Consider the following 14,691-nt stretch of genomic DNA (forward strand, 5'->3'; position numbering starts at 1 on the left):
AGACTTAAACTCCACAAAATCAACACATCACCCTGCAGAGACGGGATCATTTTTTAAAGGACAGAATGGCTCTGTAGCCGATAGGAGTAGTCTTCTTAAGGTGGGGGTGGGGTGTCAGTATATCTACAAAGAGGACGCATCCTTCAGAAGCGGGGGATCACTACCGGCAAGCAGCTGCCTCTGGAAGGGTGAGCTCAACCCCAGACCCTCGGGGGCTTGGATGCTTCCCTCTGTGGAGAGACTGCAGCCCTTCTCCCCTGAATAGGGGCAGCAGGACCCCTGCTGGGACACAAGGAGTCGATCCCACAGCTCAGGGGCACACCATCTTGTTGTGAAATGGATCCAACCCCCAAAGCTATTCCTGGAGTGGTCTGTCCACTTAGGGCTGCACACAGGGCACACGCACAGAGGCAGGCTGGCTTCGGAGATGCTCCTCTCGGATGTGCAAACAGATTAGGTTCTGAAATGAGTCCCTTTGTAAGGCCAAAGTATCTGAGAAGGGCTTAAGCTCAAAGTCCCTGGTGCATTTCCATCAAAGAGGGGTATAAATCAGTCTTTCAGAGCCTGAAGACCAGGCATACTCTTTGCCTCCAAGCTTGTGTGTGTTAATCAGGGATCTTTTCCCAAAGCAGCCGAGTCCATCCGCTGTGCTGGGTCACCACCTCTACTGCTGCAGTCTGGACATTGCATTGATGTCATCAGACTTTGCGACCATGGGACCACCCGGCTAGTGGCTAAAAACTTTGTCAGCAGGGCTTTGGTCATACTCCCCTTTAAATTCGAAAACTCCTGGTTTTCTACCGAATTAACATTTTAGGCTTATAGGCATCCGGTCTTATGCTAATCATCTGGCCCAGTGGTCTGGCCCTGGGAGTGCAGAAAGATGTTAGAACCACTGAAATGCTGTTTCTCATCTTCTTCAAGTTTCTATTTTTATGTAAGTTCTAAAATGTACATTATATACGTTCAGACACATATGTCAATGCATGGATAAACAGTGTAGGTGTGTGCTTTTTAAACCAATGATTTGGTCTCGGGATCTCTTTACACTCTAAATAATTGAGGACTCCAAAAAATTTTGTTCATGTGGGTTATATCTACTGATTACTGACATTAGAAATTAAATCCGAGAAACTTGCAAAATATTGATACATATTTTTAAAGTAAACCCATTATATGTTTAAATAAATAACATTTTAATGAAAAACAGATATGTTTTTCATAGCAAGAATTTAGTGGGAAGAATGACATTGTCTTACATTTTTGCAAATCTTTTAAACGTCTGGCTTACTAGAAGACAGGTAAATCCTCACATCTAGCTCTGCATTCAGTATGTCGTGATATGTCTTGGTTGAAATAAATGAAGAAAATCCACATTCACAGTTATGTAATTGGAAAGGGAGGGATATTTAATAGACTTGCATATAATTATGGATGTTCTACTTTGATAACATGCCAAAACTTGACACGTAGTAGTTTCTTAAAGGCTAGCTGTGATGTGGAATCTGAAACCGTATCTCTTACTGTTTTCCATCTGTCCTGCACTTTGAATGGACGTTTTGTCCATGTGTGATTCCATAACCACTATTCTGGGAAACACTGGTTCACTGAGTTATGCAGATCTTCCAAATTTTGACCCATTTCATTATCATGTAAAAGAATCACATTAGTTAATACCATCACTGATCTCATCAGAAGTTACTAGGTATTGGGAATTGCCAAGCTTATGGTAGAGGATACAAGTCTTCTAACTTAAAAGCTTGAATTTTTTCATTGGCAACTAACATTGTCAAATATTTTCCCTGAGCTTCATTTCATTCATTTTGGGGAACATATCTGCCAAATACCAAGACCACACAGTCATGATCGGCAATTTTAACTCTTTTTTTAGGTGATCAAAGGTCATTCTTTTAGTAAATTCTTTTTAGAATTTTGTCCAGGATCTGCTCTTCTCACCAGATTTGGCTGTAAAAATCCTTTTCCTTTTATCTACTGAAAGCTGAAATGTTCCTCTCTCCCTTTCTCTAGAGATGTACCTGAAAACTCTGAGCTAGTTCTCTCAGGATAGACCCCTCAGACTCTCTTGGGGAGGGTGTGGGACAACCAAGAGAGTTTGTGTATGAGTGGCTCCTGAGGCAGCCCCAGCTGCAGCAGGGTCGCCACTCAGAGATGGGGTCACCTCAAGGCAGGGTGGCCCATGTGAGACAGGCGGGGACCTGGGACCCATTACTGCAGTGCTTGCACCTGGACAAATATCTCCTGGAGCAACGGAATATAAAGAAACTATAAGGAACTAAAGATAACTGCACACACGCACGGTTGGGGCAAATTATGATCAAGATACAAAAAGGCCAAAACCCAGTTGCCACTTCTCAGGTGCCAGGAGCAAAAGCAGGGTACTGCGCATGATCCCTGCACACAGCACCACCAAGAGGATGGGCAGACCACCTAATCCACTCTGGCCCGACCCACCGATCTGCGCCTGCGCTCACCCCGTTTAAGGGACCAGCTCTCCCCCACTGAGGGAGCGAGCAAGGGTACCTGTTACTTGTTTTCACTCCCTCGTGCTGCAGCACGAGTCCCAGTAAAGCCTTGCCTGAATTTCTTATCTGGCGTCTCATCAATTTCTATTGATTAAAGAGTCCGAGGACCCAAGTCAGTAACATACCTGCTCTCCCCACCACCCTGCTCTCCTGCCCAGAGACCCCGGCACCTAGGATCCTGGGGTGTTCTCCCAAGTGTCTCCCCAGCCTTGGATGAACTCCCGTGTTCCTATGGCGCTCCTCCACTACACACACTTCTTTTGGCAAAAGAGAAGGAAAACAAGAGCTGCTGGTTAGGGATAAAACTGAAGTCCCCTCTTGACCCCGCCCCCAACTGAACTCTGCTAAGGAAGCCTTGCTCATTCTGTTCCCAGAGCAGAGGGGGATCCAAGTTCTAGTTCAGTGCACCAAGGGGTGCCCTAGTGGATCCTTGTATTCTTCTACTCGTCCTTTTTTTTTTTTTTTTTTTGCGGTACGCGGGCCTCTCACTGTTGTGGCCTCTCCCGTTGCAGAGCACAGGCTCCGGACATGCAGGCTCAGCGGCCATGGCTGATGGGCCCAGCCGCTCCGCGGCATGTGGGATCTTCCCGGACCGGGGTACGAACCCGTGTCCCCTGCATCGGCAGGCGGACTCTCAACCACTGCGCCACCAGGGAAGCCCCTACTCGTCCTTTTTAGAGAGACGAGGGAAGATAAGGAGAGTATGATAAAACTGAGTGAGTGTGTTATAAATCCAAAAGCTTTAAAACTCATTGCCTCGAACCAAATTAAAATTATATTTAAATGCAGAAGTGCTGTGTCTCCTTTCTCAGCCAGCCTAACCCTAGCCCTAATCCATCTAACCAGAAAGAAGACATGAGCTGGAAAACATAGCAGTTGGCCCTGTATCCCCAGCCTCTAATTTGAAATAGAATACCCTATTATTCATACAGGACTGTGCCACAAACACTCCTTAAACCATATCTTTATATTCCCCAAAAGAGATCACTAGAAAACAAACACAGAAACTTGGCAATGTAAATGAAAAGCTTTTTTAATCTTTTTTTTGCTTATGTCAATTATGAATCCCCACCCATGTGAAACCGTGATGTTGTGTGCATCTCTCTTTACAACTGCAGAGTCTGGCAGGCACCGTGGCCCCTCTGTCAGGCAGGCTGCCCCGCTGAGCGCCATCCATAGACCGCAGGAAAGCAGCAGGATGAAACTGGACTCTCCTGTTATTTTGTTCTTAGGTTTATTAAGTTTTAAATAACATCACTGTGTTTACTCTGGTTAAATCATTCTTTCCAGCATCCCACTTTCTTAAGTTCATACTGAGGGGTGTTTAGCTGGGAGTCACAGAAATGTTATACATATTTACTATTTCAGTTTGTTTCTCATCGGTAACCAGGTTAATAATATCCTCCCTCTTAAAAGGACACTTGATGTATAAGTGGTTGCTATTTTGAGTGAAGAGGTTTTCCGTCTTGAATACACAAACAAAATTTCACTAACATAGATCTTTTCTGAGCAGTTCGAATACAGACGGAGATGGAAGTGCCCTATGTCTGTCTTCAATTAGAGAATGTTTTAAGTGAATGGATGTTTCCTTATTTAAATACTATAGACTAACTTAATGGCTAATGGTGTTGCCACACAAATGTCCCTTTGGATAAAACATAAAATGGAATTGCTTGTAATAACATGATTATTTCATACAATGGAGGGATGTGAGAAACTAGATCCAGCTATTCCAGACTGAGGCTCCCCTTAAACTCCACGCACAACAGTGATGTGCAGAGCTGGCACACTTCCTCTGTGCAGGTGGCATGGTGTTTCCATGCATGTTCACTGTATGTTTATTTATTTAGATATGGTCTCTCCCTCTACAAGGCGAGCAACCCAAGAGTGGTGATGTGTCTACTTCATGCCCAGTATGTCCCACAGTTCTTGCATTCATCCCACAAACATTATCAAGCATCTACAATATGCTATGCGGTTGGCCAGACAACAGAAATACAAGAACCAAAGACAAAGGCCCTGCATTTAGAGAGGTTGCAGGCAAGTGGGGAACACAGATCAACTGATCCAGCACAATTCAAGTTAGTGAGAGAGTGTCAGTGGGAGGTTTGAGGGCTGAGTAGGGACTTGTCCCAATGAAGAAGCTGTGGGGTAGGTGGTGATGAGACATGTCCAGGCAATGAGAGAAGCACGTGACAATATGGTACGTCTGAGGAACCACACTGTTGTGGAGTTAATTCCCCGCTGGCCCAGGCCACCATCATCTCTTCCCTGGACCCCTGCATTACCCTCCCCAATTCTACTCCATCTCCACAATCCCCACAATAGTAGCCGTGCTACTACTCAGATCACTCCCCTGCTCAAAATCCTCTAACATCTCCCATCCAGTCAGAACAAAACCCTGAGGTCCCCACCGTGGCCTTCAATGCCCTGGTTGGCATGACCCCAGCCAGCTCTCCAACCTCATTGTGTTAGGCAGAATTTCAAAGATGCCCCTTCCCAAGATTCCTGTCCCTTGGTGAGTTAGTCAAACACTAATCTAGGTACTGCTGTGAAGGGATTTTGCAGCTGTTATTAACATCGCAAGTCAGCTGACATTAAGACAAGGCAATTATCTGAGGGGACCTGACTTGAAGAGGGAGGGGAATTTGACATGAGGGACCCTGTTGCCAGTGTGATGTTATGAGAGGGTCTGTGACGAGGCCCAAGACACAGAACCTCCAGGAGATGGGAGCTGCCCCTGGCAGATGGCCAGGAGATGGAGACCTCAGTCCTACAACTGCAAGGAATTGAATTCTGCCGAAGACCTGAATGAGCGTGGAAGCAGATTCTCCCCCAGAGCCTCAGGTGAGAACGCAGCCGCTGACATCTTGAGTGAGACCCTGAGCTGAGAACCCAGTTGAGCCATGAAGGACTTCTGCTCTACAGAAACTGTGAGGTAACAAACAGGTGTTAAGTCACCAAGTTTGTGGTGTTGTTACTCAGGAAAAAAACGCTAATACGCTTGTCTATTCCATCCAAGCCCTACTGACTTTTCTTTCTGTTGCTCAAACACATCAAGCCGGCTCCTGCTGCTGTGGCTTGGTATTTACTGTTCCTTTGCTTGGAATAGTCTCCCCAGATATACTCAAAGGCTCACTCCTCACAGCTCTCAGGTCTCTCTCAAACATCGCTTCCTTAACCATCCCATTTAAATGAGCACCACCACCCTCTATCCCCTTTTCTGGCTTCATCTTTTCCCATATTATCTGATATTATATGAAATGTTTATTTGCTCATGGTCTGTCTGTTTCCCAGAATATAATCCTGCAAGAGTGGGGCTTTCTCTGCTTTGTGTACCTTGGTGTCCCCAGTACTTTGCACATAGCAGTTGCTCAGAAACCACTTGCTGAATTAACGAAGAAAAGAACAACTAACGGAAGCACAGGGCTGGGGGAAGCAGCAGGACTGGTGGGGGTTGGGAGACCAGGATGAAGAAGAGGCAGAGCCAGATCATAAGGGGCTTGGACGCCACGTAAACACATTTAGACTTTATCTTGAAAGCAGTGGGATTTGTTCAAGGCTCTTAAGCTGGAGAATAACCAGAGATTTGTGTTTTAGAAAAATCCCCCTGCAGCAGTGTGGAAAACAGATTAGTGGGGGGCAAAGCGGAGTCAGGAAGACTAAAGGAGAGGGTACTAAAGGGGTCTGGGTAAGAGATGACGAGGCCTGGATTAGAGTGATAGAGGGAGTTGGGGGGATGGTGTACAGACTTGAGAGACTTTTAGAACTGTGAATAGATAGACCTTGGTAAATGGCAGGATTTGGTGGGTGAAAGGGAAGAAAGAGGTAAGGACACTCACTGAATTCTTTCTAAGGGAACTGGGTAGATGGTGCCTAGCACTTGGCAGGGACTCCATACATTTGTTAAGAATGAATTAGCAGGGATTTCCCTGGTGGTGCAGTGGTTAAGAATCTGCCTGCCAATGCAGGGGATATGGGTTCGAGCCCTGGTCCGGGAAGATCCCACATGCCGCGGAGCAACTAAGCCCGTGCGCCACAAATACGGAGCCTGCGTGCCACAACCACTGAAGCCCACGCACCTAGAGCCCGTGCTCTGCAACATGAGAAGCCTGTGCACCGCAACAAAGAGTAGCCCCTGCTCCCCGCAACTAGAGAAAGCCCGTGAGCAGCAACGAAGACCTAACACAGCCAAAAATAAATAAATTAATTAAAAAAAAAAAATGAATTAGCAAACACCTCTGCCTCAAGCACCATACTGTACTAACTAGACTACCAGGTTCTGAATTAATAGAACTTTACCTCGTTACCATCCATGTTCCAGTTAGTAGTCCACACGATTGCTGCCATTTAGCTACTGAATGTCTCAAATAAGTTTTCCTTCCTTCTCAACAGATAAATAAGTTACTTTCAGGAGAGTCTTTCACATCCCTCAAATTATGAACACATAAATCTTTCCCTTAAAGTATGATGAAATATAACATTTAAGGGATCCCTTCACACCAGCAAAAATAGTTAACTCATGAAGGAAAGCCAGAGAACAGCAAAGCAAAGTAGCTGTGCAGAAGCTAGACAAGAGCGCCCGATTTTGGGCTTCCCTGGTGGCGCAGTGGTTGGGAGTCCGCCTGCCGATGCAGGGGATACGGGTTCGTGCCCCGGTCTGGGAAGATCCCACATGCCGCGGAGCGGCTGGGCCCGTGAGCCATGGCCGCTGAGCCCGCGCGTCCGGAGCCTGTGCTCCGCAACGGGAGAGGCCACAACAGTGAGAGGCCCGCGTACCGCAAAAAAAAAAAAAAAAAAAAAGAGTGCCCGATTTTATATAACCCTTTGGTCTTCTCCATCACCCCCCCTCAGTTGCCACTGCTTGCTTATATCTTTTCCGCAGGACTCTAAGCTCCATGAGGTCAGGGGCTACCTGTCTTGCTCACCAATGTGAACAAGCACGTACAAAAGTATGTACAAAAGTATTTGTCACACAGCAGCCAATTAATAAATAAACAAGGGCAAAAATGCACAAATGAAAATATAAACCAAAATTAATCATCCTTATATCTATATAATCCAAATAAGGCCTCAGAAAATTAGGAAGTTCTACGATGGGACCTCCCTTTGCTAAATCTGGTAGACCAGATATTCTCAAAATTAAATGATAATCAGGGCTTCCCTGGTGGCGCGGTGGTTGAGGGTCCACCTGCCGATGCAGGGGACATGGGTTCGTGCCCCGGTCCGGGAGGATCCCACATGCCGCGGAGCAGCTGGGCCCGTGAGCCATGGCCGCTGAGCCTGCGCGTCCGGAGCCGGTGCTCCATGGCGGGAGGGGCCACAGCAGTGAGAGGCCCGCAAACCGCAAAAAAAAAAAAAAAAAAAAAAATTAAATGATAATCAAATTACAGATGTATTTCCAAATACATGTTGAAGTCACAAGAAAGGGAAAGTCTCAGCAGACACATGCGAAACAGATACAGAAACAGAACAAGTCAAGAACACAAAACGTGAACAACAGCAACAAAAAGGTAAGGAGGAAAGCAGGGAGGCTAAGCCCTGGGTTCATAAGAGTGAGCAGCTAACCCCCAAAGCCCCACATAACACCCACCTGAACCATCAGAACGGGACTACACCACCCACTACAGAAGGAATGTGCTAAACACAACACAACACAAAACAAAAAACAAGCTCTAGCAAAGGGAACCAAGGAGAGCTACTGTCTCCACCACAGATTCTGATGGAAAAAAATAATAATAGTCTCCCCTAAGAATCTGTAACCACAAGTAAGCCTTTGGGATTCATATTTATATGACGTGCTTTGACAGAGAATCCAAAACTGAAAAAAAATTAAAGCGTCTGGGTTGGTGGCACCATTAGCAAGGAAACAATGTAAATCCTTTCTGGAGGAAAACTAGATCTGCAACAGAAAGCTACTCAGGATATCCACAAGTTTGGCTAAATACAAAAACTCCCTTTCAGAAATAACCATATACATGAGAAAACAAGCCCCAATGACTGAAAGTTAGCAGAAATGACAATAGATTGAGATCCCCGAAGACTTCAGATATTGGAATTTCAGATATAAGCTATAAAATAATATGTACGATAAATTTTTTTAAAAGATGGAATAAAAAAGTGACCTAGGAAGAAACAGGCAGACATAAAAATAATCTGCTATAACTTCCAGAAATAAAAAGCTAATTGATCAAAATATCTAGATATAAAGAATTATAAAGATAACCTTCTAAATAACTTAGACATGACTAGAGAAAACATTTATGAATTAAAACAAATATATAAAGAGATTATACAAAACACAGCTCAGAGAGAAAAGGTGAAGAATAATATAAAAGAGACATTGAAGGTAGAATGAGAAGGCTTAATTAACCAGAACTCTAGAAGGAGAGAATTGAGAGAAAGGCAAAAAGCAATAGTCAAAGAAATAATGATGGGAAATCTTCAAAATTAATGAAAGATACTAATTTTCAGATTCAGGCATCCCATGAGTCCTAAGCAGTGTAAACAAAAATAAATACATTGTAATGAAACTACAGACCACCAAAAACAAAGAGAAGATCTTAAAAGCAGCAGAAGAGCAAAGAAAGGCTTCCCCAAGATCAATGACAATTAGACTGACAGCAGATTCTCATCAGTCAAAAGGGAAAGTGAGGAGCACAAAATTTCTTGCCCAGCAAACTACCTAGAACAAGGGTGAATAAAGACAATTTGAGACAAATGAAAATAGAAAATACCCTTCAGGAAGCAGGAAAAGGATGCCAGAAGGAAAGCTTAAGATCTAAGACTGAATGATGCACGAAGAACTGGTAAACACGTAGGCAACTCTAAACCAGCACTGACAGTGCAAAATAAGACAAATATCTAATAGCAGTATGGTGGTTCTTCAAAAAATTAAAAGTAGAATTACTACATGATCCAGCAATTTGCCTTCTGAACATATACCCCCAAAAACTGAAAGCAAGATTTTGAAGAGATATTTGTGCACACATGTCCGTAGCAGCATTATTCACAGAGGCCAAAAGGTGGAAGTAATCCAAGTGTCCATCAGTAGATAAATGGATAAACAAGATGTGGTATATACACCATGGAATATTATTTGGCCTTAAAAAGGAAGAAAATTCTGACACATGCTACAATGTGGAAGAACCTTGAGGACATTATGCTAAGTGAAATAAGCTTGTCACAAAAAGTCAAATAACTGTATGATTTCACTTATGCAAGATACCCAGAGAAGTCAAAATCATAGAGACAGAAAGTATAATGGTGGTTGCCAGGGGCGGGGGAAGAGAGAATGGGGAGTTGTTGTTTAATGGGTACAGAGTTTCAGGTCTATCACAAAGAGTGAAGTAAGTCAGGAAAAAGAAGAGGAAATATATTAATGCATATAAGTGGAATCTTGAAAAATGGTACAGATGAACCTATTTGCTGGGCAGGAATAGAGACGCAGACGTAGAGAACAGACGTGGGGACACGGCGGGGAAGAGGAGGGTGGGATGAATTAGGAGATTAGGTTTGACAAAAATACACTACCATGTGTAAAATAGATAGATGGCTAGTGGGAACCTGTGGTATAGCACAGGGAGCTCAGCTCGGTGCTCTGTGATGACCTAGATGGGTGGGATGGGAGAGTGGGAGGGAGGTCCAAGAGGGAGGGGATATATGTATACATATAGCTGATACACTTCATTGTACAGCAGAAACGAACACAACATTGTAAAGCAATTATACTCCAATAAAAATAAATAAAATAGGACTTCCCTGGTGGCTCAGTGCTTAAGAATCCGCCTGCCAATGCAGGGGACACGGGTTCGAGCCCTGGTCCAGGAAGATCCCACATACCGCGGAGCAACTAGGCCCATGCACCACAACTACTGAGTCTGCGCTCTAGAGCCCGCGAGCCACAACTACTGAGCCCATGTGCCACAACTACTGAGCCCATGTGCCATAAGTACTGAAGCCTGTGCTCCGCAACAAGAAAAGCCACTGCAATGAGAAGCCCGCGCAACACAACGAAGAGTAGCCCCCGCTTGCAGCAACTAGAGAAAGCCCGCGTGCAGCAACAAAGACCCAACACAGCCAAAAATAAATAAATGAATAAATTCATTTAAATAAAGAAAGAAAGATGAAAAGAGTTCTGGAGACTGGTTGTGCAACAATGTGAATGTACTTAACATTACTGAACTGTGCACTTAAAAATGGCTAAGATGGTAAATTTTATGGTATGTGTATTTTACCACAATTTAAAAAGACAAACTAAAACACAAGGCAACGTTGACGTATGAGCCAAGTGGAAGGTATCCAAAGCTTATGTTCTAAGTCCTGCATTGCTCAGGAAAAAGGAGAGGTATTGTTTCACTCTATTATGTTGTTTAAAGTCATATAAAAGTATTTTTTAAATAACCACTAAGTGAATAGGAATAGAGTATTTTTTAAAAGCCAATTTAAAATAAGGCAATTTAAAAACCCCATAGGTTAAAAACAATGTACAAACAGTACAGACATACAGAATAAGAGGCAGCTATAAACCCAAATGTATCACCAAACATGGTAACTGTTGACCAGATTAAACTCACAAGACAGATTTTCAGAATGTAGGATATAGTACCTGTAGGATACAGTTAAAGTGGTATTTTGGAGGAAACGTAGAGACTTAAATGCTTACTTTTAGAAAAGACTGAAATTAATTCAGTGTCCAGCTTAAGTTAAGAGAACAGAACAAACATTAAAAAAAGACTAAAGATAAAAAGAGCAGAAATTAAATTTTTAAAAAATGATACAGTAAGGGAGCAACAAATGAAGCCTGGTTCTTCAGAAGCCTAGTAAAATAAACCTCTGACAGATATAATCCAGGGGGAAAATGAGAGAAGGCACAAAACAATAGAGAAATGAAGTGGGAGCATAATCATAGATAACAAGAGAGCACTGTAAGAGAATACTATGAACATCTTATGCCAATAAATTTGAAAGCTTAGGAAAACCAAATTCCTGGAAAAATAATACTAAAATAGACTCAAACAGAAAATCTGAAGAGTCCTATAAGGATTAAAAACTTGAATCAGTTGTTCAATATCTACAGACCTGGATGTTTTTTCTAACCGGGAAGTTCTGCCAAACTTCGGAACTTATTACTTTGAAAATGAGAGACCTGAAAAAAAGGATACTGTAAATTTGATATCAAAAGCACACCAGGTCAATAAAAGAAAGAAAAGGTAGCCTAGGCTAATTTCACACATGAATAGATACGAAAAAAATCCTAAACAAAATATTGACAAACCTAATCCAAGATGTACAAAAATACATCATAATCAAATTGGGTTGACTCCAGGAATATAGGGTCAGTTTAACATGAGAAAATCTATTCACCACATTAACATTAAAGGATTAAAGGAGAAAAATCATTTGGGGCTTCTAATTGACGGGCAGGGGGGAAGGATTTTTAAAAATATCATCACCTTTTCATGATCTCAGCAGGGAAAAAGCTAACTCTTCACAAACTAGAAATAAAAAAGGACAAGTGTACCTATGAAAAACCTCATTCTTAATGGTGAAGTATGAGAATCACTGATAAAATCAATCAATCAAACAGAAACAAGACAAGGATGTCCACAATTACTGCTTCTGTGCACCACTGTCCTGGAGGTCCTAGTCAGTGCAGTTAAATAAACAAAAGAAATAAAAGGTATAAGAATTGGAAAAGGGAGAACAAAACTGTCATGATTCACAAATGATGACTGTAGAACACACAGAGAATCTACACAAAGCTGCTAAGTACAGCAGGGTTCCTGGATATGAAAGCACTGTGCAAAAATCTTCAACTTTAAAACTTAACTCAGGTCAGGGACTAGAAGGCTTATGTGTCTGGGATGGAGTTCTTGCTTATGGGTGTTCATTCATCACAAATGAACTCATTCCTAGAACATATAACTGAAATGCAGCACAAAAGACTTAAGATGGGTGCGACCAGCAGGTTGTCTCTCTGTTTACATACATGCACTAGTAGGGCCAAGGAAGACCAACACTGCAGCCTAGGGGTCTGCTGGTTCACCATTTTTAACCAACCCATGTACCAGGGCACATCAACGATCAGGAAGGGTGAACCCAAGGACCAGGAGAAAGTTCGCCATTCATTGGCAGCCTCAGCCTCTTTGCATGTGGATAGGGCCTTGGAACCTAGAGGTGTCAGTCACCCTTTGTTCTCCAGCATGAAGCTCAATTAACAACTCAACATCTTGGGGAGATGTGGGGATGGAGCGATGGGGCAAGGAAGAGACAGCAACAGGCTTTAAATCTACTAAGATTTTGCTTCCACCGGACGATATTCCTGACTAGACCACATGTTCTTTTAGGTAAGATTAACACGTGGGAGAGTCTAGCATTCTCATTTAAAATTTTATTAGACGATATCCGGGGTTCGAAGGCCTTGCCTATCTCACCAGCCTCATCTCCTCATCTTGCTCCTTTCATTCCAACAAATCCAAACTATTTGGAAATCCCTGAACCAAGAAGCCTAGAGTCCCCATCATCTTCCTATTCATTCCCATCTTCTCTGACCACTGTTTCCCCTGCTTTCCTCCCTCCCCAGCACCAACCCACAGAATTAATACATCTCCTCAGCACTTATTTTCTATGCATTATAAAACCTTATTATAATAATTATAATTCAATACGGCATATGTACTCCTGTCTATCTCCCTTACTGGACTATGACCTCACTGAGAATAGGGACCATATTTTATTTTATTCACCTCTATCCCCAGAGCACAGTTGCTCAATCAATGTTGGTTTGAACGAATGAACGAGTATGAGTGTGTGTGTGTGTGTGTGTGTGTGCGCGCGCGCGCGCGCGCAGAAGATCTAGAATCTAACCCCTCCCATCCACCACACTCCATGGGTTCACCAAGGGAAGAATAACACTGGAGAGAGAGAGAGAGAAGGAATAAGAGAGAAATGTTGTTCTTGGACTGATGGGCCTCCACATGAAGGAGATAAGTTAGCCACAGGCCTGTGACTGAGCCATGATGGCCTCACAGAACTCCCTCAGCAATGGAAGGTCACTGCTGTCAGGGCAGTGCCTGGCTCCCCAGCCCCACTGAGACTAGATGTTTTCAAAGTGGTCTTGAGAGGCTGGCTGCTTCAGCTGAAAATGAATCTCTCTGGATATATTTGAAATGCCAGGGAGGAGGTTAATCAGGGAGATAACCAAGAGGACAGAGAGTGTACTACAGGGCCATTTCCAGCTGTTTATGGGAAAATGAAGAAATAGATGGTTAAAACAGGGTTGGCCTGGTGGATAGAGATATGATATCACTTGGAAAAATATGAGCTAGTGTGTAGTTAGATGGACAGTTTCTCTGCTGATACTGGCAATCACATTAAAGTCTCAATAAAGAGTTACTTTCTCACTCGAGGTGGGGGCATATTATGTGCATTGCTTTGAAAATTAAAAAAGGGATGTAGCCTGTCAACACTTAAATCAAGTCTACTTGGATAAAAAAAAAAAAGCCGCCCAAGGGGAAAAAAAGAGAAATCACCCCAAAAAGCCAATTCTGGAATTAATTATAAAATATAATAAAATATGCATATGATTGTGCTTTGGAAAAAGGGATGTAGCTTTTTTCTTGAATTTTCTTTTATTTATTTATTTTTTATACAGCAGGTTCTTATTAGTGATCTATTTTATACATACTAGTGCATACATGTCAATCCCAATCTCCCAATTCATCACACCACCACCTGCCACCTGCCACTTTCCCCCTGTGGTGTCCATACATTTGTTCTCTACATCTGTATCTCTATTTCTGCCTTGCAAACCGGTTCATCTGTACCATTTTTCTGGATTCCACATATATGTGTTAATATACGATATTTGTTTTTCTCTTTCTGACTTACTGCACTCCATATGACAGTCTCTAGGTCCATCCACGTCTCTACAAATGACCCAATTTCGTTCCTTTTTATGGTTGAGTAATATTCCACTGTATACATGTACCACATCTTCTTTATCCATTCGTCTGTCGATGGGCATTTAGGTTGTTTCCATGACCTGGCTATTGTAAATAGTGCTGCAATGAACATTGGGGTGCATGTATCTTTTTGAATTATGGTTTTCTCTAGGTATATGCCCAGTAGTGGGATTGCTGGGTCA

General features: G+C 42.9%; 1 protein-coding gene across 4 annotated transcripts in view; it reads right to left on the reverse strand.

Annotated features, from left to right (window-relative positions):
- The window catches only part of BCAR3 (BCAR3 adaptor protein, NSP family member), a 117,346-nt gene that overhangs the window by 80,210 nt on the left and 22,445 nt on the right, over positions 1–14,691 (reverse strand). The gene's annotated exons all lie outside the window — the stretch shown is intronic.

Source organism: Phocoena phocoena, chromosome 1 (assembly GCF_963924675.1).
Source record: "Phocoena phocoena chromosome 1, mPhoPho1.1, whole genome shotgun sequence".
NCBI classification, from domain to species: Eukaryota; Metazoa; Chordata; class Mammalia; order Artiodactyla; family Phocoenidae; genus Phocoena; species Phocoena phocoena.